Source organism: Molothrus ater, chromosome 1, assembly GCF_012460135.2.
Source record: "Molothrus ater isolate BHLD 08-10-18 breed brown headed cowbird chromosome 1, BPBGC_Mater_1.1, whole genome shotgun sequence".
NCBI classification, from domain to species: Eukaryota; Metazoa; Chordata; class Aves; order Passeriformes; family Icteridae; genus Molothrus; species Molothrus ater.
In genome coordinates, this window is record NC_050478.2 from 39,023,408 (window position 1) to 39,037,083 (window position 13,676).

The window sequence follows — 13,676 nt, forward strand, 5'->3', positions numbered from 1 at the left end:
GGAATATAAAAGCCACAGCCACCTTTCCTAAAGATGTTTTCCAAGCAAAATCCAGGTTCCTGTTCTCTGGATTCTAATGTTGGCAGGCAGTTACTTTTCCTGTAACAGGCTGAGCAAGATCCCAAATCTGAAAAAATAACAAGCTCTAAGAATATTCAGGTCTAGAAATGCATGTTCCACGAGAACTTTGAACTAACCTTCAATTGTATATACATTTTTAAAGAAAGTAGAAGCAAGGTATGTACAAATCAAGTACAAAGCTGGAAGCAGAGGGGGCAGGGAAAAGCTTCCACAAATTAAACTGTTATGCACTTATAGAATTTTGCACAGATGCTGCAAATAGGTAGGTGAGAAAACAAAAGAACATGAAAGAATTGAAAAGTGAAACAATATAGGTTTAAAGAGCCAAGATTAATCATGTCTCATTCCTTTGAAAAAGAGCATTCCAAAAAGGCATCACCAAAATGCAAGGAAGATGCCACAATAAAAAGAATTATTATGTACCAACAAATACTTAGTGTTTGAAGAGACATCACAAAAACTGCATCACAGCCTTGAAATAGATATTTAATTCCACAGACAATCTTTAGTTTAAATGGATACAAAGAAAAGTGGTTTAGATGTCATTTTCTCTGTTTAACTCACAAAAATAGGCATTTACTTTACATTTCTTCTTCTGTGGTAACAAATCCAAAAGAAATAGGGTTATGCTTTTTTTGTACATCAATGCATACCTTTGTTACATTAACCTGAAAGAATTTTTTATCCTAGATCTTTGAGCTGCATACACAAATATCAGAGAGGCAAATATCATAGATAAAAACGAACCTGGTCTAGAAACAGAATTTCTGCCATGACGTATCACAAGGAGAGTTAACTTTTTACTTTCCAAATAAAAAAAAAAATTAAATACTGAAACATTCTTTGAAATGTTAATATTTAATTCTTTAATAGTATCCTCAGAGACTTTCCAACTCTCACCTAATTTGAGGGTAATAAGTTACAGCAATTTTTATTGCTGCACTGGACATAATTCTTTTTTTGTGTGCTTTTATGTTATGCCAAAATTGCCTGAGTGCATATGAGTAAGTTTAGGTAGAGGGAGGGGGGTAGTTTGTTGGTTTGGTATTTTTTTTTAAGAATGCATACACATTTGATGGAATGCTTTTGCTTTCTGCTTTGGTTTTTAACAAGCAACATTTCTGACCATGCACCATCTCACTATTGTTTCTCTCTGTACCCGCTGCATCTGCTCAGCAGAACATACGGATTTGATTTTTTTTCCTGTAAATCACATTGTATTTTGTATGCAAACCTTACACAGAACTAAAAAGAATTTAATGAAATGTCCTCCACAGCCCATCACAGAGCTCAGATCTGCATGTGAGAAGACAGCAGTGATCTGACCCTGGCTGGGCTCTGCATTTGCCTCTCCCTGCCCCGTTCTGGCAGAGGAGAGTCCAGCAGAAAACTGCTGGCTTCTTTCAAAAAACTCTCTAAGTGCCACATCTTGAAAAGCATAAAAAGGAGACTTGTGCATTTAGAAACCCATTTACCAGCTGTAGCAAAGCCTGAAAAGCAGCAACAGAGAAAAAGCAAAGAGAGGACTCACCAAGATACATCCTGATGTAGGGGGAAGAGTTTTGGTAGCAACCATCAATAGTTTCTGCTTCTCTCCTCTTTTCCTTTCTCAGTCCCCCCACTCCTAATTTCCCCATTTAAGGGAGAAAATAACAAGGCAGAAGAAGCCAAGAGACTTTCATGACATAAACAATAAGGCCTTCCTGTGCCAATATTTCCTTTAAAAACACTTGCCAATAAAGCTCCTGGAGGCCAGCAAGAGAAAGAAACGCCGAAACAGCCATGACATGAACTTGGCATATTTTCTGACTCACTCACTTCCCTTGAGACAATTCCTCCAAGAGAATGTTGAAGGATAATGGGAAAAGAAAATTTCTTCCAGCGAAAAGGACTTCAGCTGCCCGTGCATACAAGAAAAGTGCCAATTAACTTTATTTCTGTTTACCTACAGCCTTGCTCACACAGCCACCTCCACTGACATGATTCCTGACTCACACACTCATGTTTGTACATTCATCTTGTAAGCCTGATGTTTGAGACAGACAATGAGATTTAAAAAAAAAATAAATCTGAGAATCCTTGACTCCAAATAATTTCTGAACAGCAGAGAGAATGACCAATAAATGATAAAGGGTAGCCAAATACTTTGCTGCTTCATATATTAAATCCATATTTCCCTTTTCTTTATCCCTGCTATTTATATTTCTTTTATAATTTCTCAGAGCCAGACACACTAGTCTATAAAACATTAAGAAAGCTCATATTCCTTCAGATATCTATACTGAAAGATTGTCAAGATTATTGTGGCTCATCAACCTATCTCATTTTGAGTAATACAGTGTTTTCAAAAATAAATGGCATGTTAAGAACCAGAAATTAAAATCTCCTTGGAAATCAGCATCTTACATGCACACACATGCATTCACTCCCTCACTCACTCATTCCTGGGGTGCAGCTGGCCCCCACCTGTGTCTCATGGGCAGGCACGCAGGGCTTTGGCTGGCTCCTCTCACTCACACCTTCTATCTTCACCTCCAGTGCAGGGGACTCTTCCCATGAGGCTGGAGCTGAGTGGAAGCACAGGCAGGAGACAGACCAGAACGGTACTGATGGCAGGGGCAATATGGATTCTCCTCCACCATGGGGTCAGAGTGACTCCCACTCTTCCAAGGGCAGGGGCAGGCTGGCAAAACGAGTGTCTGGCCAGACTCTGCTCCAGGGCTGCCACTCCACTGCACTCCCCTCTAATGCCAGACTGGGCAGAAAACCCCCACCTCAAGCCAGACCAAGCAGAAATTGTTGTTGCTTTGGGGAGCTGTTTGATTACCAGTCCCAGTATTGTAGTGTGGGGACACCACCTCTTCCTTCCACATGTACCTGAGTCAGGGCACCATGCAGGGACCCACTGTCCACACCTCTCCAGGAACCTTGCATCCTGTCACTGCATGAGCTCGTGCTCACTCTCTGTTTCTAGGAAGGCAGAGGAACTGCCAAGAGCTCCTTGCTCAGCTAAGGGCTCTCATTGTTGCAGGGGTTTCTTTGGTTTCGCATTCAACTCCTTAGATTAGCATCAGAGTATCACATATCAAAATAACCACTAGTGAGGATTTGCTGGCCTGCTCAGAAGAGGGTTCACCATACCTGCAGCTGCATAATTTTACTGCAATGTAGTCTGATATCATACACCCCTGTTTTCTACTCTCTACTTACCTGCTTGCTGCTTTAGCACTTGGGCATATGCCACACTTGCCAAGTCCCCAGACTCTCCTCAAAGACTCCTCCTATCCCTGAAGACACTCAGCAATACAGTCAGCAATCACAGCTAAACCAGTGCCACCATAATGGTCATATCTGGGGTTTTTTTCAATTTTAGTAAATTTTGGGGCATTCCTAGCTAGTATGGCTCTGCTGGTAAAATGTATAAATGGTATAGGACGCTATAGTGGATACAATCTACATTAGGAATTACCTACTGGCTCACCTTTACTCCAGCATGACTGCTGAGCACCCTGTCAAGTCCCACACACACACCACACAGTGTCTTTTTTCTTAAGCATCTTTTTCTGCCCCCTTCCAAAGCTAACACTGGTTTGTTTTTAGGTTTGTTTTCAGCAAAACCAGAGAACGTATGTATTTTTTTGTAACACCACTGGGGCAAGCCATCTGCGGTTGGCTGGCAAAGTCTGAAATTCAGGGCTGGGGCAGAAATATTTAGGAGTCAAAAAAAGCTGACTTGCTCAAGAAATTAAAGCCCTTCTGACAATCTTCCAGAGAGCCCCTGAGGAAAAGGGAGGGAACCAGAGAGAGACTCAAGGAAAATGGATGGGAGCCCAGCATTGAGATTTACGCCAGAATGGTTCCTGGCCAAGAAGGAAGGCTGGCAAGTAGACAAATACAGGCTTTCATAGGCAGCATTGTAAACAAGACATTAAAAATATTAATCCATTTAGATTTCAAGCACTGAGATGAGATTTACTTAAGAAGCAGAATTATGCTGGTAATGGGTCCTCAAACATTTCAGCTGAATGTCAAAATTTTTGCTCAACTGTATCAAGTGAAAATACAAGGAGCTGTTGACACTACAATATTCAAACATTCAGTCGTATGGCCGGGCTGGAAAAACACAGAGAAAAGCAAAGGAATGCAGAAACTCAAGCCCTCTCAAGGAAATTGCATTCACAAATTATTTTTACCTTCGTTTCTACACCAAAATAATAAATTGAAGGGGTGAAATAATTTTCTAAAACCAAACTTCTTTTCAGAAATCTTTTCAAATCAAACATAAATTACTTCTACCAAAATACTTTATTTCCAGGTAGACACAATCATGTAGAACAGAATGCCTTTTGTGTGAAAGAAATTTTAAGTAAACTTTGGACACCTAGACTTGAAAAAAAGTTTCTTCTCTCCTGAAGGAATCAGCATGTCTCCCCTTTTCCCTTTAGAAAAGGGAAATGGGGAGACATGCTGATTCTAAATTATCAACTATTTTAATTTTCTTTTTAAATTTACTGGATAAGTAATTTCTCACCAAAGCCAACAGGTGCTCAGGAAAACTGAAGTACAGAAATACACGTGCTTTTTTGGTGCACGTGGGAAGTGTCATGTCACCTTAAGCCTGTCACCATCAGGGGATTCACAAATCTTCTACTACAGACTGGTAAGCAGGGCCAAGCATGTCAGGGGAGGCCCAAAGGGAAGATCAATTGCCTTAAACAATGAGAAAAATATAAGCTGCAATTATGGGATACAATTATGGGATTCAGTAACCCAGTCAGGAATCAGAAGATTCCCATTTTGGGTTAAAGAAAAGACAGATACTTGTTGAATTAATGAGGTTGATCCTGCATACAAGTCCATGTGCACAGTCTGCTCAAGAGAAGTCTTTTTCCCCCCTCTCAGTAGGACCAACAATAATTGTAAAATGCCAGGCACGGAGGAACTGAGGTATCTCCATTCAAAGCACTAAGAGCATTCCAAGGAAAAGGTTCATATTCACCATTACCTTTGGTCACTTAAAAAACCACCCACATTAACTTAGTGGAAAGGATAGGAGAGAAAGCATTCCATCTCTTGCAACCTAGGATACCATACATTTATCAGAATTATATTTCTTATAAGGGTCTTTAAAAAAAGAAAAAAATAAAAAGGTTAAAAAAAACCCAAACAAACAAACCAAACCAAACAAAAACCCCCAAAAAACAAACAAAAAAAAAAAACCAAAACAAAGACAAAACAAAGCAAAACAAAAGACAACAACAAAAACTCCACTAAGCTCTTTCTTGCTTATATGTGTAGCCACTCATAAAATTATCTTAAGATCTCCACAGTATCTGAAATGGAAGATCAGAGCAAAAGAAAACCTCAAAACAGAGTTAAACAAGGAACAGCTTCATTCTGCTTAAGAGTGTAAAAACCAGATTAAAGTTTAAAGAATCTTCAATTTTATAACAGTTTAAACATTTAAATGCAAATTAAAGTAGCAACACATGAAATATAGAAATTCTGTAGCACTCCTATATTATGAATCATACTACGAAATTTGCTTTCTGCACTCTCAGTGGAAACAGAATGAAATACTGGCATCTCAGGGATTTTGAAATTATATACAAGCAGCACATTTAATAGCCTCAATTTTAATAAGTTAGCATTCTATCTCAGATGCATATTCTAAAATGTTCTAGCTGAAGGTATTCTTATGTAAGCTATTTGCCTATTACATACCACAATTGGTGTAACTTCACCGTCCAGGGAGGCATTTCCATCCCATGGAAGGAGAAGCCATTAGGGAAACGCTGCTTGGCAAACAGTGGCTCGCACACTGGAGCTGCAACATTATCCCGGCTTTCCTACATATTAGGCACAGGACTATGTTCAAAGTAAACATGCGGTCATAATTAAATAATAATTATGACTAACATTTGTGTAACACCATTCATCCAAATAGTTCAAAGCATTAGGTAAATCTGTAAACAAAAGGTCTAATCCTGCACCCTTTACTCACATAATGCCGTGCATCAAACGGGCTGTGTAGATCTTGTCTATGCACAGACCTAATTGCTCTCAATTAACTCCATGTGTCAACACTTATTCCAGTGCATCGTGTTCCTGCTTAGCTTAATTCTCTCACTGCTTACTGCAGGTGAATGTACTGTTTCTACACTCTCACTGACTTAATACCACTTCTACAGACACTTTCCTACATGGATCCCACAGGGCTTTTAAAATATTAATGCAGCCTCACTTCTCCAATGCACTTCTAATAGGACAAATATTCTTTTATTAGATGAAGAAGTTCACTTTTTGCTACTACACTTCAGGGACTGACCGTCACATCTGACTTGCAACTGTAAACCCAAGACCTACAGTTGCTATTCTCATAACTTAATCACACAAATAGCCTTCTTCATCCATCATGCTCCAGAGTAAAACCACAGGAAATGGTAAGAACAGGGGAAAATTCTGCAGTATCTAAAAATAAAATATATCCACAAGCAGACATGCTCAAACCACTTTCATGTGTCTGTAGTACAAACATTTTCTGTTGCAGAGAACCAATGTTTCTAATGGCTAAAAAAAAAAAAATCAGGAACAACCTGCAGACAATTTTGTGTCAGTCTGCCTTGACAGTCAAGCAGCTGGAGAACAAGGAGAGAAATCAGGAATACCTGAGTCAGATTTCATTTTGGCTCTGCTATGGACGATTATTTAAGTTCTTTGCTTCAGCAGCAGTATCTGCAAGTCAAGCCAAATAATCTCTTTCACTTATGGATCTTTTGAAATTCATGAAAATCCCTATGGCTCTTTGAACACAAATACTGTTTACTAGCATCAGCTGTTACTTAGCTTTTAGCATTTTTCATCTTTTATCTTAAATTTTGCATAGAAGAAAATCACTGCCACAACCCACTCACACCACAATTTAATGTATTTTCCTTCCAATTTTAATTCTCGTTTGCAAGACATATACTCAATTTAGCTCTTATATGCATTACATGTGAATTAGGCATAAAACAGAAAATATTTTTTTTAGCACCAAACAAAAGCACTGTAAAACATCATCGACTGCTGACCTGTCAGTAGAGCTCACACTATCATGGCAGTAAAATAGGGTGTATTTTTCCTCTTCTAATTTTCAGATGAGTTTAGGCACTTCTCTGATGTGTTAATTAAAAAAAATCCAACAAAACAATTAATTGTCTCATCTAAGCACAATGCAGTTGAACCTGAAAAGAATCTCGTGTCACAACAGCAATCCCTACTAGAAAAAACAACACTGAATTGTAGAAGGATTTCTCATTAATTCAGAAAATGCTGCACAGTAGTTATCCAGTACAGACAGTTCTCCTACAGCTATGCACTCTTAATTCCACATACAGATAGCATTTGTGGACACCATAGGAGTGAAAATGTGAATATTAATGGTTTAATCCACAAAATGTTAACATATAGCTTTGTTTTAATAAGCAGTGAAAAGGACACGATTATATTAAACTGCATTGTCTTCATGTGCCAGACTGGGGATGGAAAGGTTGGCTTCCCCCCCAGTTGTACAAGCAGCATCTGTCAGCAGCACAGATGAGCAGCAGGCTGGTGAGTTCTCTCAACCTGTCCAGCCAAGAAAGCAGTAGAGGTGCTATGCTGTCTCCTGCCAGGACAGCCAGAGCAGTGCCTCTGCTCAACAGCCCTTCCTCATGTATTTCTGCAGTGCCTAGGACAGGACTGCAGCAGTGTGAGCCAAGCAGCTTCCCTCCCTTCCCATGGATCAGGTCTTGACAGCTGTGCAGAGACATGGCTAAACATAGCCATGCAGAGCATGGCTAAACATTGAGCCAAGGCAGAGAAACCAAGAGCAACTCCATGCAAAACTGGGCTGTAGCCTCCTCTATTCCTTATCTGTTGCCTTTCTTCTGGAGTCAAGCCAAAATGAGCCCATAACCCTGCTGGCAAGAGCACCTCGGGCACTGCTCCACATCTTCACTTCCAACAGGGGCAGACAGCACAGAGTCCAGACAGGGAAAGGATCCTGAGGGAAAATGAGTGTCATGCTGCTGGGCACCACAGGGCTGCCTATAAATACAGAGACTCCCAACACTACCTCTTAGCAAATCCTGGAGAATTTGGTCACAGCTGAAAATCATGCCACACAGGGTACAATTCACTGATGCAGCACTAAGCACAGCACTGGAACAATATGAGCAAGGCTTTCACAGGGGCTTCATGTGGCACTGAATTTTGGCCAGGAGGGCTAAGAAGCTATCTGAAGTGAAAATGAGTAGTACATTAAAGGAAAGCACACAGGACAAACAGGCTTGGTAGTCTGGATTTCTAGAGCTGCTTATGTGTGAAAACCAATTATCAGATTTGACACAATGGCAGGCTAGCCCATGCTTTCAATTCCCCTGCAGTGGGAACTACCATTTGCTTGGAAGGCTCTTATGTTTAATGCTAGAAATGCAAAATCAACTCTGCTTGAGATACAAGGTATGATAGTCAAAACAGACAGAAGAAGTTGTAGTTAGCATTATGGTAGGTTATAAACTGCAGTATCTCAGACTGTTCCTGTTAGGAAAAGCAGCAGCTCCAGAGGATAATAACCATCTCAGGCATCTTAGCTGAATGCCCATGAGTCACTGTTGGCTATAAGTGCATCTAGAGAAGATAAAAAAAGTTCAGGGGCAAAAAGCAAGTAAAAACCTTTTCTGAATCTAATTATGACAAATGAAAGTACAAACTTTTATTTCCCCTTAGTTTTTAAAACAGTCACTTCTTGTTGCTGTAACTGACTCTCACTATCACTTCCATCATGTATTTATCACATGACTCACAAACACACACTGGTACTATCCAGGTTTATCATACCACTGATTTTAAAATTTCATACACTGCTATTTTAGGGCTCTTGCATCCCAGAAGATGTAATACTCCAAATCCCTGCAAGCACAACATGAACAGCCCCATGGTAGATCTTTCGGAGATGGAAATAAATACAACACACAGTAAATATGCAACTAACACCAAAACAGTTCTTCAGACCTGACCAAAGCACTGCTTGCATTCAACACCAAACAGGTAGGAGCCATTCTTAAAAGAGAGATGACATTTCTGAGTGTAAAACACAGAGCAGCTACCGTGGAGATCCTTTTGTTAGTCTAATATCACTGGCTCTGATAGATTCTCTCTGGGGTGAATGGAAAATGATTACAGCGATTTCTTCAGGTCTTACATCTGAGCATAGCATGTTCTATACTCTTCTCAAAGTAAATTTGAAGAATTTTATTCTGGGGTGCAGCAAGAAATCAAGGAAAAAAAAATCCACCAGCATCCACAGGAAATTCCTACATCATTAGGGTGCAGCAGAGGCCATTGTCCATAAAGGAGTGGCAATTCTTGGCTATTTGTCTTTGAAATGCTGCATACCATGACACCTCTAACCCCCACACTGAAAACTCTCATGAAGAACAATCTGATCAGCCTTTTTCATTGGATGAGCATACTTCAATCTGAAGCTAATTAAAAAGCTTACCTTCCATTGAGATATCTCTTTCTTTACAAAACATATGTAATCTAAAAAGGAAGGCTGAAAATTAGCCCAATTTTTAAAATAAAATATAAAATGTGATTTCCTACCTTATACCTTCATCACCTTCTAATAAATGCCATGCAGCTGTGGGAGGGCATTTTCAGAAGGGAAGAAAGTCCTAGGAAACAAAATGCTTTTAGTAGAATTCTGAATGGTTTCATTGAGTATTTTTAGCCTGGCCTCTTCAGAAGCTCTGCAAACATTTGCAAAACTCTAAAACAGTGCCAGGGTTATGTCACTATCTTTGGTACAAATAATTTGTTAGGAACTATTTTGTTCTGGCACAAGGATATATCAAGAGAGGATGCGTGAACTGGCTTGTTTTCTTTTGGATTAATGTTGTTTGTCAACTGAAGGCTGTCTTTATGTGGAAAGAGCAAGGTGCCAAGAAGCACATTTCGCCATGCCAAAATTAAAGGGAGGAGCTCAGAAACAGTCTTTTATTACCTAATTAGTTTTATCAAGTGACACAGATCAACTGACAGGAGATAACTAATAGGAAAAAGGGGTCTAATGAGAAAGTAAGTTATCAGCTGGATGCTCTCCAGAAAACAATCATCTCCCTAGATAAACAAGAACTACTGTTGGGAGGTCAGGCACAAAACACAAGGAATGGAGGTCTCCTCAGGATAACAGCCCTTGGTGGATTTGAAATGGGTGAAAAAAGTAGTGGGATAAACTACTCTGAGAAAAGGGGATGACTTGCTATTAAAGAAGTGAGTATCTCCAGATTCCTATCTGGCCTACACATATCCCACCAGTTTTTTTTTATGAAACACAAATCAAGTACAGCCTGCTAGATTAATATCCTTATTCAAAATGAAAATTAGGAATACAATAGGAACAGCCATGTTCACCTACTCATGAACAAATTACCAGAATAAGTTTTTTATAGCTTACAGGGAAAATGGCAGTTCACACATCTTATTTTATCTTGATTGCCCCCTAAGACTAGAAAGGATTATCACAAAAAGAAATACGCAATTTTAGATGATATTCTGCTTTATCCACGGTAACCAAATGTACCACACATACTTACATTTCCTTTCCATTATTTTCCCAATTGCATGAACTAAACTGGCCAAACAATTCAAACTCATGTGGCTCCCATTCAGATTACATCAACTTTTAATTCCTAATGTAAACCACACTTTCATGTTTCCCATTATTATTTGCTTATGTAGTATATACCTAAAATATGCAAAACTTACCCAATAGTTTAGCTAGAAAAGTAACACCAGACACACATAACAGCACAAAGACATTTAAGGAGCCTTGCTAAAAAAAAAAAAATCTAAAAATGAGAATTTAATTGATTAAAGACTTGTGCCCCCCAGCAGCTTGAAGAGAAGCAACATTGATTTTTATGAACATTCCTTGAGAATTTTAAGTGATGCAACGGGGGAGTTTTATTATGCTATTCTTTCTCTTCCTGTTCCCCCTCATCAATCACCAGTTAATTTGAAAACAGACAGGGCAAAGAATTTATGGGAAAATGCTCTGTCTCTTTGCATCTCCAGTTCTACCTTTACTGCAGAGCTGTGGAGACCACAAGAGGGTTTAATATATACTTATTGTATGCTTTAGCCAGGACTGCTAGATGCAGAACTATGAAAGGAACCTAAAAATCAGTCCCTCTAAATGGAAATACCAACCACTGCCATCCTAGAGCTATGTCAAGAGTGGGCAAAAGGTGTTAATGAGGACTTGGCATGTCCTGGACAGAGCTGAGCAGCACTGCTGGGAAAGAGCAGTCCTGTTAGCATGCCTTTCCCTGCCTGGAAACGCTGAGTTACAGGACAAGTCCCAGCTCACACAGCTTGGTGACCATGCATGCAACTGCGAGCACCTGCAGGGAACAGAGGCTTCAGCCTAGACTTGTAGCGCTGATCCAGACTGTCAGGACTCTTTCCAAGGTCATTCCCATCATTCCTGCACATGGAATGGGTATCACCATTCCTCTGTGTCTCAGTGGACTCAGTATGGTTTTGGATTTGGGGACTCTACAGTAAGATAGCCCAAAAAAAATAAAAGAAAAGAGAAAGAGCACATCACAGGAATGCAAATCAGTGAGCTCATGCAGGTACAAATAGAAAGCAGATTTAGTTGAGGAATAAAATAACCAGCAAATGAACTTATTTCATCTGCCATGCACCTTTAAAGCCCTGAAAGAAAAGACTCTAAGATTCATATAGCCTTCACAAGATTCCAAGTGAGTCCGCAAAGAGTGGGGATTCTCTGCCAAAACCAGCCAGTCTTCACTTTCCTCCAGAGTCAGTCCTTGGCTGGCAAACCCCAACCACTGTGACATCCAGGCCTGCATATGGATGAGGTCACTGACCATGATCAGCACATGAGCATGTGTGTGGCAGATCTCCACACACATGAGAGCCAGCTTTTCCCCTAACATGTTCATTCCCACAGAACAGAGCAGTACCACTGTGCTCTCTTTTTTTCTCTCCCTGCCCCACTGCTGCCACCTTCTTATTACTTTTTCCATTATTTCCATTTACTCTGGAACTGACTGCAAGGCATAGTGCCATTTTAAAATCCTTGGCTCTGCTCACCTTGAAAAGACTGACAGAGAAGGTAAAACTGGCCAAGCCATGACAGTGAGCATGATGCCTTAGGTTTTAGCTTTTATATTTTTCAGATTCTATGCTGCTTTAGTGTGCAGTTCTGAACTTCATATTAAGGGATGATAAGCTCCCTTCACAGAATAGCTAGACAAAACAATTCCTCTTCTAACTTGGGACCAATGACAACTGATCCAAATTTCAGGCCCAAGAGCATAAACAATGTGGACTGAAGAGAGAAAAACAAGAAGGATGAGACTTCATAACCTAAAGCTATAATTGGACAATTAACTCCAATATGCTGATGGACCAGAACTTATAAAAGTGAGAGACCTCGTGACCGGTCATTCATTTTGTGACCATTTTGGGGTCATCTTGGGTGTAGCCCTGGCTGGGCTCTTGTGCTGCCCAAGGTGTATCCATTGAGGCCTTTTAATAAATCCCTACTTTATTCTTTAACTCCATCTAGCCTCTGTTCTAGGTCAGCCTTCACAAGGCATCCGTTCTGGTAGAACCAGAAAAGTAACCACTGCCACTCTCACCATTAGCACCTGGAGAGTCAGTCAGCCACCTTCTTCCAGAAGAACTTGCCTGAGCAACAAATTACTATTTTAACTGCTCCTTCTCTCTCTCACAAAAGGTTTCCAGCAGATTTTGATCATATGTCCTGTGTAAAGATACTGGATTTCCAAAATCTTTGTTTACTTTTTTTCTTCTAACCCTTTCCCTCCTGTGTACCTTAAGCAGCAAGTATCTATCTACCAGAAAACTAAGTAGCGGAGATCCCTGGACTCAAATCCTAACTCCAACTTTTTAACACTGGGCAATGATTTTCTGGGTTCAGTTAGGCCACTTAAATTTACACAGTTCTACCTACAAGGTAGAGATTGTGAGAAGACTCCTCCCACAAATGGGTGTAAATCCCAGGGTACAGCCAGTGCAGCCTCCTGTGATCTTCATTCCTCCACGCCTACAGCATTCCTGCAGACAGCGTCTCTGAAAATTATAAGCTTTAAGGCAATGTTCTCTGCACACCACCTTCCTTCTCCATGTCTCCCTGGTAAGTTTCAGCCTTCCTGCCCCAGCATCCCTTACATCAGACTTGTTCTGGTGGCACAGTGTGAGCCCATCAAAACAAACAAGCTGAAGGAAAGGTGTTCATGCTTGCTGCTGTTTTTCCACAGCACACTGGCATTTTCCATCTGGTCCTAGGAGTACTCAGCCTAGATGCACTGCATCACCAGCCTGCAGTCACAGTAAACAGTGAGACTTCTCCACAAAGGCAGAGTTGGTTTGGGAAGCCTACTTGAATATAGGGGAAAAAATAATTATAAGGAATGTGGGCAGGACAGGCCATCCAAACAAAAAGCCTCACTTGACCAGATCACTGACCTTGCCCAGGAATGCAGGTACTGCACACAGGAAGAAAGTTTTCT

The 13,676-nt window shown here is 40.3% G+C and overlaps 1 protein-coding gene across 7 annotated transcripts in view; it reads right to left on the reverse strand.

Annotated features, from left to right (window-relative positions):
• Nucleotides 1–13,676, reverse strand: part of THRB (thyroid hormone receptor beta) — a 169,308-nt gene that overhangs the window by 74,975 nt on the left and 80,657 nt on the right. For 2 of the 7 annotated variants that reach the window (XM_054514726.1, XM_054514727.1), the window contains exon 3: nucleotides 9,712–9,782. The exons of the other annotated variants lie outside the window; for them this stretch is intronic. The gene's annotated coding sequence lies outside the window, so the exon portion shown is untranslated. The remainder of the gene's footprint in view (nucleotides 1–9,711; nucleotides 9,783–13,676) is intronic. 7 annotated transcript variants of the gene reach the window in all.